Below are 6404 nucleotides of genomic sequence, written 5' to 3'. Positions count from 1 at the left end.
CAAGAATATGGTATGAGTCTGTAATGTATGTGTGTGTGTGTGTGTGTGTGTGTGTGTGTGTGTGTGTGTGTGTGTGTGTGCGTGCGTGCGTGCGTGCGTGTGTGTGTGCACGAGTGCACGATGTTAGAAGTAATAGATTTATCTGTGTTTTGTGATCCAGGGTAGGATGGTTTAAGGGGTAGAACGTGTGGCATGGTGGCATGTATGGAGAGAGTGAAAAGATATATATATATATATATATATATGAGAGGGGGGGAAGGAGGTGTCTTCCATTCTGACCGTGGGACTTCCAGCCCACACTGAGTGCAGATGTTCCTGCACACTAAGCCAGCCACTTGGTGATGACGTACATGCCGACGACGGGCTTGTCCCTCCATGATGGTTCTTCTCCTCCTCCTCTGCATTATCGGGTTTCTCCTGCCTGAAGAAACCCGATACACACACACACACACACACACATACATATATATATATATATATATATGTATATATACATATATAAAATTTATATGATAAAAATATAAAATAGTGTAGAATAATATGATAGTGTATGTATTATTATATTACATGATAAGACTTAACATACAACAACCATTTCCCTTTTATCGCAATATTATATATAATATATATTATATTTTATTTACCACCATAAGGTCTAGATTGTGTTTCAATGTCTCCTCCGCCCTCCAGGGACACACGGTGTTGAGATAGGCTGCTGAATCCTGTTTACAACAGGAACAGGTACAAACTCTCAACACAGGTATTCATCACATTGTTTATGTCAAAGTTCGCTTGATCCAGTTCTTAGACTTGGGTGCGGATTCTTAGATCCAATATCTCCTCATTTAACTTGAGACAATATGTTAGAGATTCACATAAAGCATGGAGCATATTACAGTAATAAACAAGGAAAAATAATAAGAATAAAAATGATGGAGCAAACAGGCGGTCAGTCAGGTAATAAAGTGCATAGATATTCATATAGATATAAGACTTTTTTAATATTACAACATTTGAGAAACAACATTTATTTATAAAATACTTTGCTAATAGTATTAAAATTGTGTTCCCAAACTTTTATATTTTGATTTGTTGGAGTCAACAGATGTTCTATCGTGTCAGTGTTGGAATTAAAACCATAAATGCAGCAGCATATTGAATGTGTCTTCTGTCTTCCTGGTCTAACTGAGCATGTGCAGTGTGAGTGTCATCACTAGCATGTTTCTGATTGGAGAATGACTTGTTGCAACCGTCTCATGTTTCGGGTGATGTATGAGTTAAACAGTTTACAGGTGTTGACAGGCGTTAAGTTGTACCTTGGACAGAGCCAGGCTAGCTGTTTTGTCCTTGTTGTAGTCTTTATGCTAAGCTAGGCTAACCACATCCTGAGTCCAGCTGTGTATTTAACCCAGATTCAGCTCACAGAGGTGTCAGGAGCTTAGTTTGGACAGAACCTGTCTGGGACTGTGGGACCGTGTGAACCTCTGCAGGGCCTCCACACGGAGCCAACCACCACCCTGAGCCAGCAATAACCTCCTCATCAAACACTTCACGCCGCCTCACATCACCTCACTCCTCCTGGTAAACACACACCACAGCTGGCTGCCAGCTGACGACTGATACTCACGTGTCCTGCACCTGAGGGAGAGGAAATACTGCTCTGTGTTCTCTGTCCAAGACTCATCCCAGACAGACAACCACACTAATCTGATCCAACAAGTCCTCAGACCTGAACCACCGTGCAGGTGATCTATCCTGACTCCCTGATACGACCCGTCTGCTGAAGGAACTGATGCTAGAGGTCCCTTCACAATAAAAGAGATCACTTCCAAATAAAAGCTAACTGTGGCTCTTACTAAGCTGCTTCCACAGAGCACCTGTGGGACCAGTCTGGTCTCATCATATCATGCCTGGACTACAAACATAAGAACATGTCCCATAAAAAGCTGAACTGACACAGTTCTGGTCTTTGGGCAGTTGCTGCTGGAAAAACTCACACAGCTCTGTCCCTCACTGACTGTCTGAGTCAACTAAAGACTCATCTAAAGCCACCACTGCTGGACTCACTGCAAAAGTCCTGCATTCAAAACTCTACTTAAAGGTCCATATAGTATAAAAGTCTCTTTCCATGTGTTGTTTGATTATAAAGCAGGTCTAGGTTCTATATTAATACTGTGAAAGTATCAAAGCCTCAGTCCACAGAGAAATGCACACAGCCTGTATTCAGAAACTGAGCCTTAAAACCAGCCGTCAGGACTTCTGGAACTTTGTGATGTCACAACAAAGCAGTCACCAAGCTCAGTGATTCTCCAACACAGATTTCTTTGGTTTGAGAATTGGCACAACTCAACAACATATAGAACATAGGTCTAATTGTTTTTAGACATTTATATGTGGAACATTTACAGATTATAACATTAAAGTATCAAAGTAAAAGTCTTTTAAACTTTAAGTGATTAGCTGATTAACTGTAAACGAACTCAAACATCTCATTAACATTAAAGGAGAAGATCAGATTGATTGAAACATTGCACTGCAAGAGTAAATAAAAACACAATGCGGGAGACGACCTGACAACCTGCTGATTGGCCCTTCCTGGACACACGGATGCATCATAAACCTGTTTAAACCTGATTTCCCCATGGAGTCACTTTTCACTGTGACATACAGTATTTATACCTGTTAGACTGATTATTTCAGACATTGATTGAAACACGCATTCATTCATTAATGAGATCATTGTTTTAACCCGCAGACACAGAAGAATAAATGCAGCTGCTGCAGTGGCCGCTCTCTCTGTCTCTGAGGTGGGTGCAGCTCTATGTGCACTCTGCTTTTTTTTTTCCTCTTTATTTCCAAAACATGAAGTCATTCATTCTTCGCTGCAGACTGGGGGCATGAGGACATGCTTTCATTACTGTCCCCTTGTAAGGGCAATTTAAGCCGAGCAGACCGTGCAGCCCCGCTCCCTCATTCCAGAGACTTTGTGGTGGTCGGTTCCCTGCATGAGGCGCAAACAGAGCAGCTGTGGTGGGCGACACATTTTATCTTCCCATTACTATTTTATTTTTCTCCAGATAACAAATATTGATAGGGATAATTATCCCATGACCGTTTCAGTTTCTTGTTAAAGAGACATGATCATGACTCAGTGTATCATTACTGAGAGAATGTGTGTGTGTGTGTGTGTGTGAAAAATTCACACAAATGGTTCATATTTTCTACGACTCTGGATAAACCGGGGTGAAATCTGAAACTAGTCTGAGAGGAGGAGGCACTAAAGTGAACTGGAGTGACGGGGGCATAAAAACTGCAAGTTTGTTATTCCAGTTATTTTGTACTACACAGCACCACCCTTTCACACATCCACCCACTGACACTACTGACCTACTGACTGCCCGTTTCATACCTTTAGCTTTAGCATTCTTTCTGGGATTTCTTTATTTCAGGTACAACTGTGTGCGTTCCCCTTCCTTTTGTCAAGGCTTAAGAGCCGGGTCGGACAAACTGGGGGCTCATCCAGGAGTTCAGGAGTCACACCCCCGACCTGTGGACGTACCTCCATGTAAACAGACTGAATGACTGATCATAAGACTGAACACACCTGAGATGCTGGTTGAAGACAACGGTCACCACATCCAGTTATCACCACTTCCGAAGAGACCATCTGAGCTTCTGAGTTTTAGAAGAAGAAGACTTCGGCTCTTTTCAGCGTCGATGTTTTATTCTGTGGAAAACCAAAGTCAGAAGGTCACATGACAAAGAGCTTTTAATGTCAACACTCTGCAGGAGGAGCAGAGCTTTGTTTCTGTCAGGTGGAAGACGACCAACACAGTTAGGTACCATATATAGTATAGCTGTCAGAGTGTGTGCTATAAGTCTGTACGTTTACATGAGCTCACAGGACGTCCCATGAGCTGCCACCTTTGGTCAAAGTAAATTTACCAGGGAAGAAAAAAGGTGGAAGTGGGACACAGCATGAGGCAAATGCAGCATCCGTGGAGAGCGGAGGTAATGACAGAGAGCAGGTATGATGATGGGCCACTGATTGTCTCAGGTCACCAACAGAATCAGCTGACATAAAAAATAATCCATTCCATTACGTCCCTGTTTATCCAGAGTCATAGAAAACATGAACCATTTGTGTGAAAATTTGTCACAATTGCTGCGTGAAGTCTTCAGTAATGGCTAAAAAGTGTTTTCTGAGGTCACCCTGACCTTGACCTTTAACCTTTGACCACCAAAATCTAATCAGTTCGTCCTTGAGTCCAAGTGAATGTTTGTACCAATTTTGAAGACGTTCCATCAGGGCGTCACAGAGGTTTCGTGTCCATGAGAATGGGACGGACGATGGACGGACAACCTGAAAAACACTATGTCTCCGGCTTAAAACACATAAAACACAGCCATTTATCCAGTGAGGAAAAAAAAAGCCTCATCATTTAAAACAGCTGCAGCCTGTGTTGGGAGGGTTTAAAATCCTTGTTTCTAAAATGTGGATATGTAGCAAGTGGGATTTGCTGAATTATTTGTTAAGTTAAAGGATGTTGAGGCTAAATCCAGGCAGGCGAAGGAGATTTCACGCTCATTCAGGAACACAGTGTGTGTGAAGACCACGAGACACACCTGCTTTTCAAAGAAGTATTGTATTTCAATGATATTTCAGAAAGAATACACACACACACACACAGAAACCAAAATAAGCCATCTCGGATTTTTCCAAGTATTCAAAGTCACTTTGAGGAGGGGAAAAAATAATAATAACAATAGTGCAGTTCAGCCCAGTCTTTGTGTGGAAAAGTTCATTAAATCCATTGACTCCTCTCCTACCACGCGGTGGAGGTGGGGTTCATCCTAATCCAAGGTGTTTCCAGTCTGACGCCGAGGAAGACAGGAAGTCACCTCATCTAACCCGGATATTTATACATGTCTGGGATTGGCTAGAACAGTGCAGGTGGCTAACCATGGGTTACAGATGACTTTTAAGACTCTCCATTTTTAAAGTGCTCTGCAGCTTATTCCATGTGTCTGGAGCTTTACATCCAAGAAGTAACCTGAGGCACATGGAGTTTTGCTCGTACTAACTGATCTGACCAAGAGAGATGTGATGTAAGATGGTCATTTCCCAATGAGGGCTTTTTAAATAAATAGGTACCAATGAGAGAGAGAGAGGACCAACCAACCCTGTAGTACAGGGTCACATCATCATCATCATCATCTAACCCTGACAGGAAGACTGCTTCACTGATCACAACTCTGCTTTAAAACATTTTTCCTGAGTCCAAAGTGACCTCATTCTGCAAAAATGTTCAGTCTTCAAGCTGTAAGAGTCTTCCCATCTGACACACACACACACACACACACACACACCACACACACACCACACACACACATACACCGCAGAGAAGAAGCTGTTTTTAATTCTCATTTCCCTCTGAGGACCCGCTGGTCTCAGAGGGGAAGCGGACTCGACGGATCAGTGACGGTCCAGGTTTATTTGGACAGGCACGAGCGGTGTGGACCGACACACATGTTTCTCACCCAGTCGTGGGTGTGTTTATTTTGAAAGAGCCTGTCACTTGCGGAGACACAGGGCTCGTTGTTCAGCAGGATGGAGACATGTTTATCTGACTCTTCTGTCTCTTCCTGTGTCTCTACTGAACTTTATGATTTAAAAACCACTGTAGGAGTTTGGAGATGGGTACTCTGTCTGAGGAACATTTGAACGGTCATGATGAATAAAACGGTTTGGTAAGTTTTCAGTCAAGGAAAATAAATTCCTGCTGCACATGTTGAATATGTGAAGTCAGAATCCTCCAGAGTAACTGAGTGTAGAGCTCAGTATGGATCATTAAGGAGCTGTCACTCATTATTCTATTAAACGTTTCCATAGACACACATCTGCTCCTGAGCCCATTTAAAACCTCATCATTTCTATGATCTGGATCAGAACCTGTGACTCAGGCAGCTGTGGCCCATCCACTGATCACAAGGTCGGTGGTTCAAGTCCGGGCTCCTCCAGTCCACATGTTGAAGTGTCCTTGGTAAAAAAAATACTGAACCCCAAAATTTCCCCTTAGGTTTCATTGGTAAAAAAAAAATGAATAAATAAAAGCGCTGTACAACTGTGAGTGTGAATGGGTGAATGTTACTTGTAGACTAGTGTGAAGCTCTTTGAATCCTTAATAAGACTAGTAAAGCTCTTTATAAGTGTAGTCTACTTACCATTTGTTCAGATAGTGTATGGTACATGCTCAGATGGAAACAGACAGGAGTACGTGTGATTCAGAGGCAGCAGTAATATTTTCAAGTGAGCCATGAGTTGGAAAACGTTGGGAACCACGGCCTCATATCCCGTTACTGAAAAAAGTAATCGCATTACAGCAACAACAACAACAACAACA

This window comes from Seriola dumerili, unplaced genomic scaffold (genome assembly GCF_002260705.1).
Source record: "Seriola dumerili isolate Sdu_G_001 unplaced genomic scaffold, Sdu_1.0 BDQW01000111.1, whole genome shotgun sequence".
NCBI classification, from domain to species: domain Eukaryota; kingdom Metazoa; phylum Chordata; class Actinopteri; order Carangiformes; family Carangidae; genus Seriola; species Seriola dumerili.
This window is presented reverse-complemented; position numbering follows the sequence as displayed.